We start from the raw sequence: 14,966 nt of genomic DNA, 5'->3' as shown, positions 1-14,966 counted from the left end.
TCAGAAAATACCAAGGGAAAATTTTTCAAATATGGGAGTCTGAAAATTAAACTCTCCATCCCATATTCAACCTCTTGTATAGAAATAATTGCATAACCTCACATTTCAATAAAATTAGGTAGGAATTACAAGACTCAAATTCTCAACAAAAAGGAGCGAGACCAACAGTATGTGTTTTAACTGTGTAAACCTAAGATGATACTTTTGAAGTAAAAAAAAAAAAAAAAAAAAGGCAATAAAGACATACAAAATGAGTGACACAGGGAAGGTGAATTACATCCCCCCTCTCTCCTACACATTAAACACAATAAAACTTTGGAAATACACATTAAAGGGCAGCAAATGTAAACTAAAACCAAGGAGACCTTTTTCACACAAAACCCAAATTATTTACTGATCTCAATCAGAACACGTTGCTGATAGTTGATTTTTTTTAATTTTTTTAAGAACTAGATTTCTTACATTGAACATTACAGGGGGCCTCCTATGCTTCAGAATTTAAGTCTACCATGAACTTCTCAGTACTAGGAAAATATTTAATGCCATGAATTACTGCAATTTGGTGTTTCCTTTATCTTAAGGGTTTTTTAATAAACATTTAGAAAGCTGATTTAATTTTTTTTTCTGCTATTAAACAAAAGCCCCACAACCTATAAATACCAATAGTCTGTACATACACAAATCATGGATACAGATTGACCATAGGTCATTGATCATCTCCAGTATTTCCAATTGCAAAGCACCACATGCATGTACTGGCAGAGCTTCAGAAGACCTCTTAAAAATGTCAGTTTGCCACATTCCTTTTCTTCACATACAAAACACTGAGATGAATGTCACTGGGTATTGCTACATACATTTTACTTTTATATTTCAACTCCATTAGAACAGTAGCTAAACTGAAACAAACATATTTTAAAACGTCTCTGTTCAATTAGAGAAGCAGCATTTTTATAAATTGTGCAGAAGAGAGAATTATTACAAAACACAACACTTGAACCTTGCGAACTATCGGCAGAACTTGTTTTCTCCTTTCTTGAAGTAACTGTATGCTGGTTAAGAACATCTAGCAGAAAACCAGAAGCTATACCTGCTTTATGCAGGTGTAAAACTACTTCTTTGCATTATAAAAAGAAAAAAAAAAATTTAAGCCACACTTTAAAACAGAGAACTTGAGATAACACGCGTAACTTGGCCAACACATTTTTCTTTCTTTCTTAAGTTCTGTAAGAAATTAAATGTAAATGTTTTAGCAAAAACTTGTATTTTGGTTTACTGCAATTGTCTGACTGCATGCACATTCAGTAAAGGGGTACTAGGCTTTACCTTCAAATCCACATTTAGAAATTGTCTCCAGTTCTAATGGTTCTTTACACGAGATAACCATTACCAAATTTCTAGTCCCTATCACATGAAGCAAAGCCAATCTTGGTTTAAGAATGACAACAAAAGTTGTCAGTGTTATCATTAACCACTAATGTAAGGCAGTCAAGTACTTGTACTCCAACAATCTGTTTCCACATGGGCAACTGAATTTCTCAAGGTTTCAAAACTAAGCTCATAAAGTTTTAAAATGTCCATGCTGTGAACACAACTCTGGTTAATTTAACTCCATAGAGATACGTAATTGAATGTTTTGATGGGTAAAAAAACTGAAAGTAGGCTCATATGGACACTGTGAACCACAAATGACTGCACGCTATGTAAAATACTCAGGTGAAAATATCCCCAAAAAAATCCTACAAAGAGAGGAGATAAAAATTCTTGTAAGGGCCACATCAGATATCACTAATTATTTCCATTCATGTCTCCAGATTTTTAGACCTCCTATCATTAAGGTTTTTGTACAACAGACTATCAAATTACAATAACCCAGAAACCTCTTATTTATCAGAAGAAAAAACAAACCACAAACACATATGCATTTACACAATGCCATAACAAAAATGTTACATAGGAGAGCACCATGAATGAACAGGTATGCATCGCAAAGTCATAAAATTCTGATTAAATAGAGAAAGAAATTATACTTACTTCTTGTTGTACAGTGTAAAACAAAACGGAAATCAGATCCCAGCTAAAGTCTTAAGTAGTACAACAATGCAAAACCAAGCAATTTTTAACTATGCCCTTACAATACAAACTTCAAGTACAGTTTATAATATAGTATCATATTATACTCTTTCCACTCAAGCCTTCAACATAAAACATTCTTTTATGATGCTGTCTTTAGTAGACATAGTTCACAGATGAGGTTAATTGACTTAGAAATTAAGCTTGTAAAATGCAGTGTGTATTAAAAATAATAAACCATCAGGAAAAGTTTGAGGAGATACAAGGGTCACTCAAAATAAAGCTGTAGTAACTGCATAGTTTACTGTCCTCTCCCCAGAACTGCACCTACTAGTACTTCCGATTTTGGGGGAAGTGTAATATAAGTTTATAGCCTTAGCATATACAGAACTTTACTTCAGAAAAATAATCTGATTTCAGCGGGAAGACATAGACAGGTATTGTGCAACCATGTACATGTTCAACATTTGCAGTAATGCTCATTTTCCTGCACAGGGCTTGCCATAAAAATCTTGACTTCTAATGGCATACTGTGACATTGACAGGAAAGTCACCCTAAATACAAGAACAAGACATTCTAAGCTTATGAACATCTGATTGTGGTGGAAAATGTACATTCCAATGTGTTATTTCACAACTATGAGCCAGTATTTGTAATATTTATGATCACTTCTTGTAACATTAACAAAGACATCAATACATCTCAAACACTAACTTGCAATTTTTGGCATACCGTTAAATTAATACCTACTTATCCACAAGTTAAAATAACAACAAAGAAGCCAAAATCAGACATGATCCAGGAAGGTTACTGAGCTTCCAGTATCAATTGGATTTTGAAAGGGTGTATTAGAAACTTAGTTGTAATCACCCACATGCCCTATACGTGTTTCATGTAAAAGTCCTGTTAAAACTGTATTTAAACATGAAGAATATACAAGGCTATACATTTATAAGTAGAGAAACATCTGTAGTTACAACTGGACAGACCAAACAGATATCAATGTAAGGAAATTCACAGTGTACAAAGAAATATAAAACTGAGTAAGTACGAACACATTAACTACCTAACAATTTTTCCCCTCTTTTTACTCCTTCCTTCAGTTTAAACAGCATACTGACAGCACAGACACTGAACTACTTCCTCTACAAAGGAAGTGGATGCGTTATGTTCCAATTGGCTCCTCAGCAACAGGTCCATTGGCAACGCAAATGAGAATCTATTAGCAATTTACGTAGTTCACATGAACACAAATTAAGATTTGAGCACATACAGGTAAACAGGATTTTGAATGAACAAAAACATTAGCTACCTGTCTTTGAGGTCAAGAAGACAAAAAACAATGAAGAATAGGATTTTGGGACACTAGAATTTAAGTTTCACTGGCAAGTTCAATTTAATCATTAAAAAGTATTTAACTATGATTGTGCCAACTAGTCATTCTACTAGTTTGATTTTTCTTTCAGTAACTCATAAAAATTCACGCTAAATTTTTTCAATTATATTTTGAAAGAGTAAGTTTGCCATCAGAAATCAATTTGTATATTTCCATTCTTCCCTTATTTCACCATCCCAACAGTTATTAAAAAGAAAGAGGAAACTTTTCAACACAGATGTATTTATATATTATTAACTATTCCTTTAACTGACTCAAAACACAGTCTACTTTTATTTGCCTCAGCCAGGGGCGGGGCGGGGGGGCAGGGGGAAGAAAAATAGAAGGCTTTGGAACTTTATGTAACAAATTGAAAGCTCGCTTTCTCACAGCTGGCACAAAACTGACACTTAATGGAGTTAATTTCACTTTCATTTACTCAGTTTCACTTTCAGGTATTTAGTGCTACTAAGACCCTGGAAACTTTGCAAGGACTATGTTTACAAGTAAGTCCTAGCTTGTGTCATTTTCATTAGATAAATATTTTCACTGCTTTTAAGAAATGCTATATTCAGAGATGAAATTAAACTGATTATGTCTTCACACAGGACAGCTGAAATAGCTACTATCTAGTAGTCTTCAGAGGCTCCAGAGTATTCATACTGTATGGATGTAAGCAGAGCTGACTGGGAACTATCTTTCACATTTCTCTAGCCCTTCAGTGGGTATTCTCCCTGTAAATCATATGGACAAGACATTTTGCAATGAGGAAGTATATGATAATGTCAGTACCTCTCACACTGAGCCACCTCATCTCCAACATTTTCAACTGTGGAAAAACCCACCTATCCTTTAGGGATTGGAGAGAAAAGGGGGAGGGGGGCGGGTAAGCGAGAGAGAGGGGAAAAGAAACCTTATGAAGACAATGGGACTTAGCCTGCCTCATCATTATGTGCTTTCTAGTCAAACAGGAGCTCCTTTTTTGATCTGTGCTCAGACAAGCCATAATTAGGCACCCACAAATATTGGACAAGACTCATACATATGACTATTAGGGGAAATGGAGCTAAATTCCAAATAAAGCTGGGGTGAATATGAACTAGAGACCTATTCTAAAATAATTAAATACATTTGTACTGGCAAAAGCAGTTGAGTTGTTTTTTCAGTCATGCTTGGATAAAACAGAATCAAACACAGAATTTTACCTTCCCTCCCCGTAAGGGAGAAAGATAACCAAGGGATATCAATTACAAACTGTTACATTAAGTGTTACATGCATCTAATTATTAGGTCACTGCAATCTCAAAGGGACAGTACCAGATAACTATGCATATCAAATATGTCTTTCTGGAAGTAACAATTGTTTGTATTACCAAAAGCTTCTCCAGTGTTCTTAAACCACCAATAGACTACAGTTCCCATGACTCTCCTCTTGAAGGACCCATCCAGGTAAGGAAGGAAAAGGAGAATACTCCCCTTCTCAGAATGGCTTATTTACTTTTTTCTGCACTTACGTGCTTATAAGAAAGGCATGTTTGCTCAAGAAAGGTTTTTTTGTAGTATTTCAAATAGTCATAGAGAAAAAAAAAAGTCTCATTGCATAAACATCAAGTCTTCTAGACTTCCTTAAGTCTAATTAGCAAAAAAGTTACTAATGTTTTGTAAAAATTTTCTTTACCACTCAAAAAAAAGAGATGAAACTATAATTTCAACAAATAATGCGTTGTACTCTGTGATAAAGACAAAAGCAGTTCTCTGTAAATAATCCTATTCTACAACAACAGAACTATTTACAAAAGGATTTTAGAAATTATACAAGTCTCCCGTGCTCCCATAAAACAAAGATATCAAAGTTTTTTACTTTGCTTTGGAGAACAGTTCTCCTAATGGCATTAAAAGCCACCACAGTAAGACTAAACATATACTAGTCTTCAATTCTTACTCAAAAACATAAGCTGTAACAACTTTCAACCTACAGTCCCATAGCCAGGGTTAGAAACACCTGAAATAAGGAGAGTTTAAGAGGAATGCTGAAAAGAAAATCTAATTATAGCTACAAAGTTGCTGCTTTGGTAAGCGTACATTTAGTCTTCACCACCCATATCAGTTCAAATGAAACTGTAAAATGCTATAATAGCAAATAAAGGTAGTTTTTCATGCATTTGACTAGTCTTCTTGCATAGTAGCATATGACCACATGGTACACTTTCAAACATGTTAGCAAAAATTAAAACGGACTTTTTTCACTTTATGTTGAGGTGTTGACTAACTAATTCTAACTAAAATGTCAAAAATACCACAGTAAGTCCATTAAGGCAAAGCCTAATAATGCAGTTAACCCAGACACATTGCTTCACAAGGCTGTATCAGAATTAAGATTTTAAAATGTGGTATACATATTAGTAAATATGTCCTAATTAAATGTAACTCTAAAAGCTCAGACAAGGCACCCAGTTTCTACTAGATACCAGTCACATTTTTCTACTTTGTTTAAACTATCAGCCAGTTAGAAGTCATTTATGGCCATCACATGTTAATTCCTAGTCTACGCAAAACCCACATACTTGAAGAACTGACAAATTCCTAACGACTACCTCATAATTTTACACAAGTAGCAGAATACTACCCATAAATTGACACTGAAATAGAGAACTCTTGGCTGCTATTAGGTAAAATTATCCTTGTTGCAGTTTCCCTGTCACTGTCCAACGTGGGGGAGGGGATTCCAATGACAAGTTCTAAATCCACCCCAAGTATTGATTCAGGAACTGTAACACTGCTGCTCATGTAATACACTTTCTTACCTATATGCCTGCAAACAATATTAAACTATTGTCATATGTAAATGTGTACACAGTTAATAGAAGGAATTGCCCTCTTTTTCTTGATTCAAGAAGACTGTGCTCTTCATTCAATTTTGAACAAGATATACTTGCTTTACTCAAAGAATATTAAAAAACCATGAATTGGCCTCAATAAGCTTCATAAACTTTGACAGCATTTTTAATTCACAACAGAAAATGTAAATTTAAGACTTCACACACATATTCTACTTCAGACTGCAAATAAGCCAAAAACGAAGCGTAGCCTACAAAAGTAGTCTATATATATACACACACCAAGTTCACCAAATATATATAGATAATAGTTAACAAATACTAGCTCATACGCAGAGTTATTTTCAGTGTTATTATTCTAATTCTATGAAGTATAATTAATTTTCCAAAAATATCCAACCTACAGAGGTCCGGGGAGCAAGGTGTGGAGAAAAAGAGAAACAAGTTTACCAAAACTTTTTAGGGCTACAGACTATTCCAATCAGATGTTTAATTCTGCTTGGTTACAGGCAGATAACTAACTACTGCTACAAATACAATTTTTTTGCTTTTTTATCACCAGATGTCATCGGCGTATTCTTCAGCTTCGCACACCTCTTCTTAAGGAAAGGAGAATGAAATACCAACACAATAAAACAAATTGTTAACTCCTACTTATTTAGACACCCCACACCCCCCACACGATGCTATATCCACGTAAGTGTGCCTGTATACCCACTGGCAAAAGTTAACAGCACACTCTCATTCAGATTAAAACAGTAGGTTGTCAAAAACACGCTTGTTGATTTATTTTGTAGTCAGATATTCTGTCTTTGTTAATTTTAAAGAACAATGAATGTTTATTTCCCCCGATGACTGTGGAGTAATAGGAGAACTAAGTAACAGCAGCAATCTAGACACATGATCAAAGAGCCCCTACATAGTCTTTGGACAGACTAAACCGAAAACTTCAAAGCTGACTGAGATTCAAAAATGCACCAATTTCGAAATTTCAAATTACAGTTCTTTTAATTGTGTTTTCTGATTTTGTGGCGGCGGGAGGGAATACCACTCCAGAGAAGGAGCACCGTATGTATGAGATGAGGTCTCCAATTTCCCCAGCAACACAAAGCTAAATTCTTAAAAGGCTGCAGCCAGCTATTAAAATATAGAAGTGCCTGTATGTCCCTGTGGCTATTCCCGACTGCGTCTGCCTCCTCTTCCCCACCCCCCGCCCAGATGACAGTCATCTCACACAGGTACTCCTTCTACATCGGCCTCCAACTTCCCCACCTGCCACACGAGTCCCTCGCACGGCTGCAGGCCGGGGCACCTACGGCCTCCACCACAACAGGTGCCTGCTCAGCTGATGGTTCAACTCCTGACGCCCTCCTCGCCTCCCTCTCCCCGCTCCCGGGCCGGGGCGAGACCTCGCACCCGCCCACCGCAGGGCGTTGCGCACAAGAGCTGGAGGATCCAGCCGAGCTCCCTTCCTCCGCTGCCGGTTCCGCGGCCCTTCTCGCCGCTCCGCTTCCCAACCCGGCAGCGACAGCCTCTCCCGGACGCCGAGGGGAAAAGGGCCGCAGAGGCCGCGGCCGCCGCCGCTGCCCCCCCGGCCATGCCCGGCCTGCCCCAGAAGGGGGCGGCGGTAAGGAGGGCGGGGAAGAAGGCCAGGTCCAAAGCCCGGTACAGGTCCCGGCCCTGCCAGCGCCGGCCCGGGGCTCGGCGGGCCCCTGCGCTCTCCCCACCTCCTCTCTCTAAGATGGCAGCGGAGCTGCCCCCTGCGCTGCGCCCCCCTCGACCGCGCCGGGCCGGGAGGTGGCACCAGCTCGTCCCGCTGCGTAGCTCCCCGCCACCGGCTGAGGCGTCTCACTTACCCGTGTGGGGGGCGGCGGGCCCTGCGCTCCGGCCCGGCTTCTCCCGGTCGAGGCCTCTTCCCTCGGGCGGCGGGCGCAAGCAGGGCGAGGAGCGAGCGCTTCCCCCGGCCTCGGCCGGGGCCCCGGCGCGGCAGCGCCTCCCTCTTGTGCGCTCCGCAGTCCGGCCGCCCCGCCGCGCTCGGGCCCGCACGGCTGGCGGCGGTGCCGGTGCCGCTCGGGGCGCGGGGGGCACCGGCCGTAGGGTCTGTCCGCTCCGCGCCTTCCTCTCTGGGCGGCGAAGAGGGGGGGCCCGGCCCGGCGGGCGGATCCGCGGCGCTTCCTGGCCGGGCTGGATTTTCTATCGCTCACAAAATGGCGCGCGTTCCAAACCTGCGCAGCGCCCGGCAACGGCAACGGCAGGGCCCGGCCCCACCTCGGCTCGGCGGCGGCGGCGGCCTGAGCCCCGGCCAGGCAGCGCGGGGACAGCGGCGGGCGGGCGCGAGCGGGCGGGGGGAGGAGGAGGAGGGGGTGGGGGGGAAGCGCAGCGCCGTACCGAGCCCCCGGGAACTCCTCGCTCCCTCCCTCCTTCCCTCCCCCGCCTGCCAGCCGCTACCTCCTCCCCCTCCCTCGCTCCCTCCCCGCCCGCTCCTCCCTCCCCCTCCCTTCCTCGCGAACCGGCTTCGCCAGGGCGCCGCACCGCCCCGCCGCCGCCGCCCCGCGCCCCGCCGCCCCGCACCGCTGCTGCCGCCGCCTCGGGCCTGTCCTCGTCCGCGCCCGCCCGCGCGGGGCGGCCTGCTTGCGTGCCCCGGCGGACCCGCGGGGGACAGCTCTGTTGAGGGTGTTCTTTCGCTTTCTCGTGCGATAACGTCTTTCGGGGTGGAGGTGGGAAGGAGGAGGGGGAAAAAAAAAATAAATAAAACCCACGATTCAGGCGGGAAGTTTTTTTTTTTAAAAAAAAGCTAACTGACAAAATGGCGACGGGGCGAGCCTGTTTCTATGGCAACTGTCAATCACGCGGCCCGGCTGCCCCACCCCGGCCGGGCGGGAGACGGCGCTGACGTGGGAGGGCGGGGAGGAGAGCGACGGGCGAAGGGCGGGCCATGGTCGCCCGGGCAACCGCTGCCCCCCCGCCCTCCGGCGTGTGACGGTATCCGCGCCGCTGCGGGCCGGGATGGCCCCGGCGCGCCGCGGCGTGGGGGAGGGGGAGGCGCCAGGGCGGGGCACTGGGCCGGTAACGGCGTTGGGGGGGAGGGGAGCCGCTGCCCTTGCCCCTGCCGCGCGGTGGGCGACCGGGAGGGGGCGGCCCGCCTTCCCCGCCGGGCTGCGGCGGCGCCTTCCCCGGCCCGCAGGGGGCACCGGCACCGCGGCGGTCGGGCCGGGCGGCGCTGGGGGGAGCGGGGCCCTGCGGCCGGGCGAGGCCGGGTTTCCCGCGCGGTGGGCAGGCCCGGGGCTGCTGAAGGCCGCGGGAGGGCGGTGGTGCGTCCGCGGGACTCGGGCGGGCGGGGTCCCTCTTGTGCCCTCTCTGAACAGCCATCTATTCCCCAAAACACAGGAAAAAAAAACCCGCTCGGGAGCTGCCTCGCCTGGCAGGGGCGGAGCGGGTGTGCTCAGGGGAGGCAGCCTGGAGCCGCTGAGGGAGAGCCGCCTTCCGCCCGCAGCTGCGGAGCCGAGCTGCGGTGTTGGTGCAGCTAGCCTAAATCTGTGACAGGGATTTTTTTTTTTTCTTTCTTTTTTTCTTTTTTTTCTGGAATGCCTACAAAGATCAAAAAGTAGAGTATGGCCTTTATCTAATACTTTAATTCTAACGTGATACTTTAATCTAGTCATTTTAGTTCACAGCCAGCCTCCTTGAAGAAATTAGGACATATTACTAACACTTGTTCCATTTGCTTTTCTTCCTATATTAATATTTTTTCTTTCCACTTAAAAGGTGGAAATAAGCAACCAACGACAGGGAGACAGGTGCAGCAACAGCCAAAGTCATATCTCTCCCAAATAATCTAAGCATTGCTTTACAAATGCAGTATCACATGCAGTTCAACCAAGCTAAATTTTGTTGCAGCTGAAAATAGCAGTCCTGAGTCCCTCCACCTTCAGCCATACAGCTCCTCTGCCTGTTTTTTTCTAGAATGCTAGTATGATCAAACTGAGACACACACCCATCCAAACAAAAAAGTTCTCTGCATAGCTAGGAGAAATACTGATCCGCAGGAGATGGCAGGAACGCGTGGTTGGGGTATTGTGGGACCACCGCATTGAGTAACAGCACAGTATTAGGTTAAATTAAATCACCCGTGAAATTGCACCTTAAAGCTGTGGTAGGTGTCTGGGAGCACCATAATTTAAGCAGTCATTTCTCATTCTCCTCAGCCCCAGAAAGATTGAGAGGTCACTTTGAGCTGCTTTTGACACTTCTCTCTTTGCCTTCAAGTGTGACCAGAATGCAGTTCTTACCACTGGATGAAGAAAGCCAATGCGCATGTTCTGCAGCATAACAAAGGCCCACAGGATCACCTGCTTCCACTCAGGGACTCCCAAGTTAGTATCATATTTTGGCCTAGGGTACCTGCATGCACAGTATATTGTACAGGAAATCCAAAACATACAGAAAAGCGTTAGCTATCTTGCATATGCTCTTCCCCCATTCATCGGTAAGGAAGGGCAGCTCTTCCCTTGGGGACAGTGGGGTCCATCCCCACAAGAATTTTGTAAACCTTACTAAAATCTCTTTGCCATTCTGTGTGAATGGTGATATGCAGTGGCCGAATAATTTCTCTGCAGTTCAATGTAGGCAACTCATAGAAAGTTGTCACACCATTTACTGTAATGGAGTGTTTGGGGTTTGTGGGGGGTTCTTTTGAATTGGGTTGGTTTTCTTCTCCTAATACTTAAAAAATATTACAGAGTTTTCATGAGTTTGTACACTTGCTCAGTAGTCCTCTAATTTTATTTTCCTGGCTATACCTAAGCTTATGGTATGTGGCAACTTGTGCTGAGATAAAATGTCCTTTAAAAGGTGATGGCCTTTTTTTAAAATTTGGGTTTCCAGCACAAACAACTAAATACTTTTGTCTTCTTAATATTATTTTGATAATGAATAACTTGTATAGTTCTTCTCTTGTACCTCAGTGCTCTCTTAAATGTCCATTTCATTCAAAACATGTATACACACTACAGATGGCCTACAACATATGCTGTTTAGGTCCTCAACAGCTAAACTGTTGAAGTTGGTAACCATTAAAATTAAGGAACAAGGCCATCATGAACTGCAGTTCTACCAGAATCCTGCTCCAGCCACAGAAACTGGGATTAAAGCTGGTGTCAGGTTAGACTTGCTTGTCTGTTTGCACTGGGACGAGGACTTGTGTCTTTTGCTGCCAGTAGGTTTAGGGCTAGGGTTAGGAATCTGAGCATCTTCCAGGCTGACTACCAGAATCCTGCCTCACCTGGAAACACAGTGGAGCAGAGCAGAGCTTTATCTTCACACTGGGAGCTAGGAGTCCTCTTCTGTGCTGCAGATACAGCTAGGGTAAAGGTTGGGTCTAGCGTTTGGGAAGTGAGGGTCTTCTATGCTGGGACTCAGCCAGAATCTTGCTCCCTGCAGAGTTTTGTTTTGATTTTAAAACCAGCTCAGCTTCCTGATCCATTGTGTAACACATCCCATAAATGACTGTACTGGAGTAACCAAAAGGTTGGTATTGCATAAATGTGGGGTGGGAGTAAGGCGTAAAAGACTAAGGTACACTTTAACTGGTTTTGGTAGTGAACTCAATACAACCGACCAAAAAGAAGTATGACAGCAAGAACCATTACCTTCTAAGGGATCAACTTTTGAGAGAAGTAGTGGAGATAACAGAGGCTGAAGATGGAGCAGTGAGAAATAAGTTTGTGATCTAGAAGGAGGGGATCCCAATACTTGCTAATTTCTGCTACTTTGTTCATAATAATGAGTTATCATATCTTACACGTTTGGGTTTTTTTAGGAAGGAAGGGACTGTCAAGACAGGAAAGACTGAGACTGACAGTCTTTTTTTTTTTTTTAACTCTTCATCAAAAACCACCTAGAGTAGGTTGACAGTATTTCAGTTATTACACTTGAAAATAGGAGTTTGCATACATTCTTTATGAATTAGTAGACAGGCTCCTAAGAAATACTTGGGTTTCTCTTCCTAAGAGAATAACCCCTCAGAAAGCTGACTATTTTGGGCCAAAAAAAAAAACAACAGTAAGCAGAAAACTTGAGAAAAAATAAGGAAAAATGTACATAAAAATGAGGAGGAAAAAATACAGTGTGGAGAAATAAGATCTAAGAGACAAAATAATATACAACAGTCTAGAGAAATAGATGTAAAAGAAACAACAAAGCAGTATTAAAGTTTTCTTAGTTCAGTAGGTGCAAGGTGATGTTATACACAACATTCAAAACATTAAATTACAGTATTTTAATGGGACAGAAATTTACCTTACAGTTAACCATGGTTGAGTGTTCTGCCTCTCCTGTCTTTCGGTATGATTTTGCTGAAAAATATAATCCTTCCTGTTTTCCTCTTTTTTGGTGTGCATTTACATTTATGCTGTTAACAAAGTAGACTTAGGACCAGTGCAGAAACAGTTGTAACTGGGACTTAAATAATTCAAGAGTCCCCAAAGGTGCAGGACTACCACAGAAAGTATGCTGTAGAAACATATAGGGTTTCTCAGACTGATGGTTATTATTATCATTGTCGTCATTGTTGTTGCTATTAGAGGGAAAACCCATACACTTTGTCATCTAAGTGTAGAACAACAGAATACAGCATGGCAGATGAATATAAAGTCAGAAATAAATATTTGTGTGTTCCTATTTACTTTCTCTTTTATTAAAGAAATAGATTAAAGAGACCAATAAATTAGAGGGGAAAGTGCAAATTACATAACATTACTTCCATCCTTTGAGGCTTCTACCCAGTAAAGATTAGAAAGGAATTACTTGTTAGGTCTGTTTGTTTTATAATTGTTTTTAAAATTCCTTTTAGTGAAAGAATGGACTACTGGTGCACTAAAAGTGACACTTCTTACATCCACAATGGCCAGTTCTGCTCATTTATTTGTGGGTTTACTTGTTTGCCTCTGATTATGGGGTATAGTCTACAAGTCTGCATATGATGCCAGATTTACTCACCTGGGCTCCCAGATGTCGGAAGCAGTAGTTAATTTCAGAACCTTCCTCACTTCCTGTGGAAGATTACCAGGAGTTCATAACTCCTGAGTTAGGAATGTCTACTCGCATAACTAGTATTTTAAAATAGCTTTTTAGTTATTCAGCCCAGAGTTCTGCCAGTCAAAGAATTACAGCACTACAGTTATGTTGATGGTAATTTTTGAGGTCCTTCTGAGTATACATTATATCATTAAGACCACCTCTACCATTTTGGGGATGAAGATGTTTTCCTAATTAAAGGGCTAGGTAGTTCCCACGTCTACAGAAGCTGCTCAGTATCTTACCAGCTTGGGTCCATCTCTTCCTTCTTCAAACTATAGATACTCATTTTGCTGTTTCAGCCACACAGTTTACTGATAGTGGAATGTGACTATGGGTAATATGTCCCAGTTTTCCCCTTTTCAGCCTTCCTATATTGTGTAGCAGGGTCCATTTACCTCTTCACTGTATGTTCTGAAAGTCTTCATTCTGTGATCCAAATCCTAAAAAGCCATTATAGCCACAAGGTTTTTCTTCTGGGGTGTGTGCATTTCTGTCTGAACTCCAGGCTTCCCTCACACCAGTCATGGGCACTCTGACCTTTCCAGGACTTAATATTTGTACTGTGAATAGATGTTTCAATTTAGATGAGTTTTTTTGCTAGTATCAATTCAAATATCCCTTGGTATCCTGCACATCTTCTGCAAGAGTGGCCTTCTTAGGCCAGCAGACCCAGCTTAGATCTTCAGAGAGATTTCTTCATAACACAGAAAAAAAGATTACGATGTCAACTGTTCTGTTAACTTGTGTTTCTCAGGCAAAGCCACCATATAGCTCAATGTCTTTGGTACTAGGCCACAATCTGAAGTTAAGTCCCAAAAGTTCTTCTCTCTGGGTTACATCATTAACACTTCAGAGAACGCCATGGCACCTCTCAGACAGACTTAATTCTAAATCAAACCATCATCTGGAGTGAGCAGCTTGTGTTTCGCCTGTCAAAAAGGTGCTGCTAAGTAACTAATGTGGTCCATCTCTTTTTAGGCCAGAGAGGTTGCCATGGTAACCTATTTGAATGTAGATAGATATGCTTTTGAGTCATCATCAGAGCCCAGCTTTGATAGTACAAGGTTTGGATTGACAGCCAGTACCGCATATTGTGTAGGTTGGCACGCCTCTGGACCAGAAGGTCCTGGAATTGCTGCTGTTGCTGCCGGATGAGGCTTGCTACAAAAAAAAAAAAAAAATGTGCAGCTCCCTGAGTTTTCTCTGATATTCTCTTGAACAGCAGTCATGCATTCCTTGGTGTTCTCACTCTATAAAGAAGCAGGTTTATACTCCTAGGTATGACCAGTTCTCCACTCCAGTTTAAAAGTCCTTCCCCAAAACAATGGAGATTTTGGGGAAAGAAGCCTCTGGGAAAGAAGAGGCTGTGTTACTTATTTTAAGGGAAACATACTTTAAAGTTGTATCACAGAAGTCCTCCTGAAACCACTTTCCATGAGAAAGACATTTTTAGGAGTGCAGAACAGTTTTCTGTTAAAATCAGGCATCCTGAAGAATTGTGATGCTTTAAAATTTTGCAACTCAAGTGCTACAATGTCAAGTATTTCCTATCTGGGAACTTATCTACATCCTCAATTTCAAACTTCTAGAGGGATCTGGTTTC

General features: G+C 42.6%; 1 protein-coding gene across 1 annotated transcript in view; it reads right to left on the bottom strand.

Annotated features, from left to right (window-relative positions):
- The window catches only part of DYRK1A (dual specificity tyrosine phosphorylation regulated kinase 1A), an 88,093-nt gene extending 79,040 nt beyond the window's left edge, over nt 1-9,053 (bottom strand). The window contains exon 1 of the mRNA XM_055701499.1: nt 8,143-9,053. The gene's annotated coding sequence lies outside the window, so the exon portion shown is untranslated. The remainder of the gene's footprint in view (nt 1-8,142) is intronic.
- Nucleotides 9,054-14,966: the final 5,913 nt, after the last annotated feature.

Source organism: Falco cherrug, chromosome 2 (genome assembly GCF_023634085.1).
Source record: "Falco cherrug isolate bFalChe1 chromosome 2, bFalChe1.pri, whole genome shotgun sequence".
In the NCBI taxonomy this organism is placed as follows: Eukaryota; Metazoa; Chordata; class Aves; order Falconiformes; family Falconidae; genus Falco; species Falco cherrug.
The sequence above is the reverse complement of the archived record's forward strand: the minus strand, read 5'-3'. Positions and strand labels throughout refer to the sequence as shown.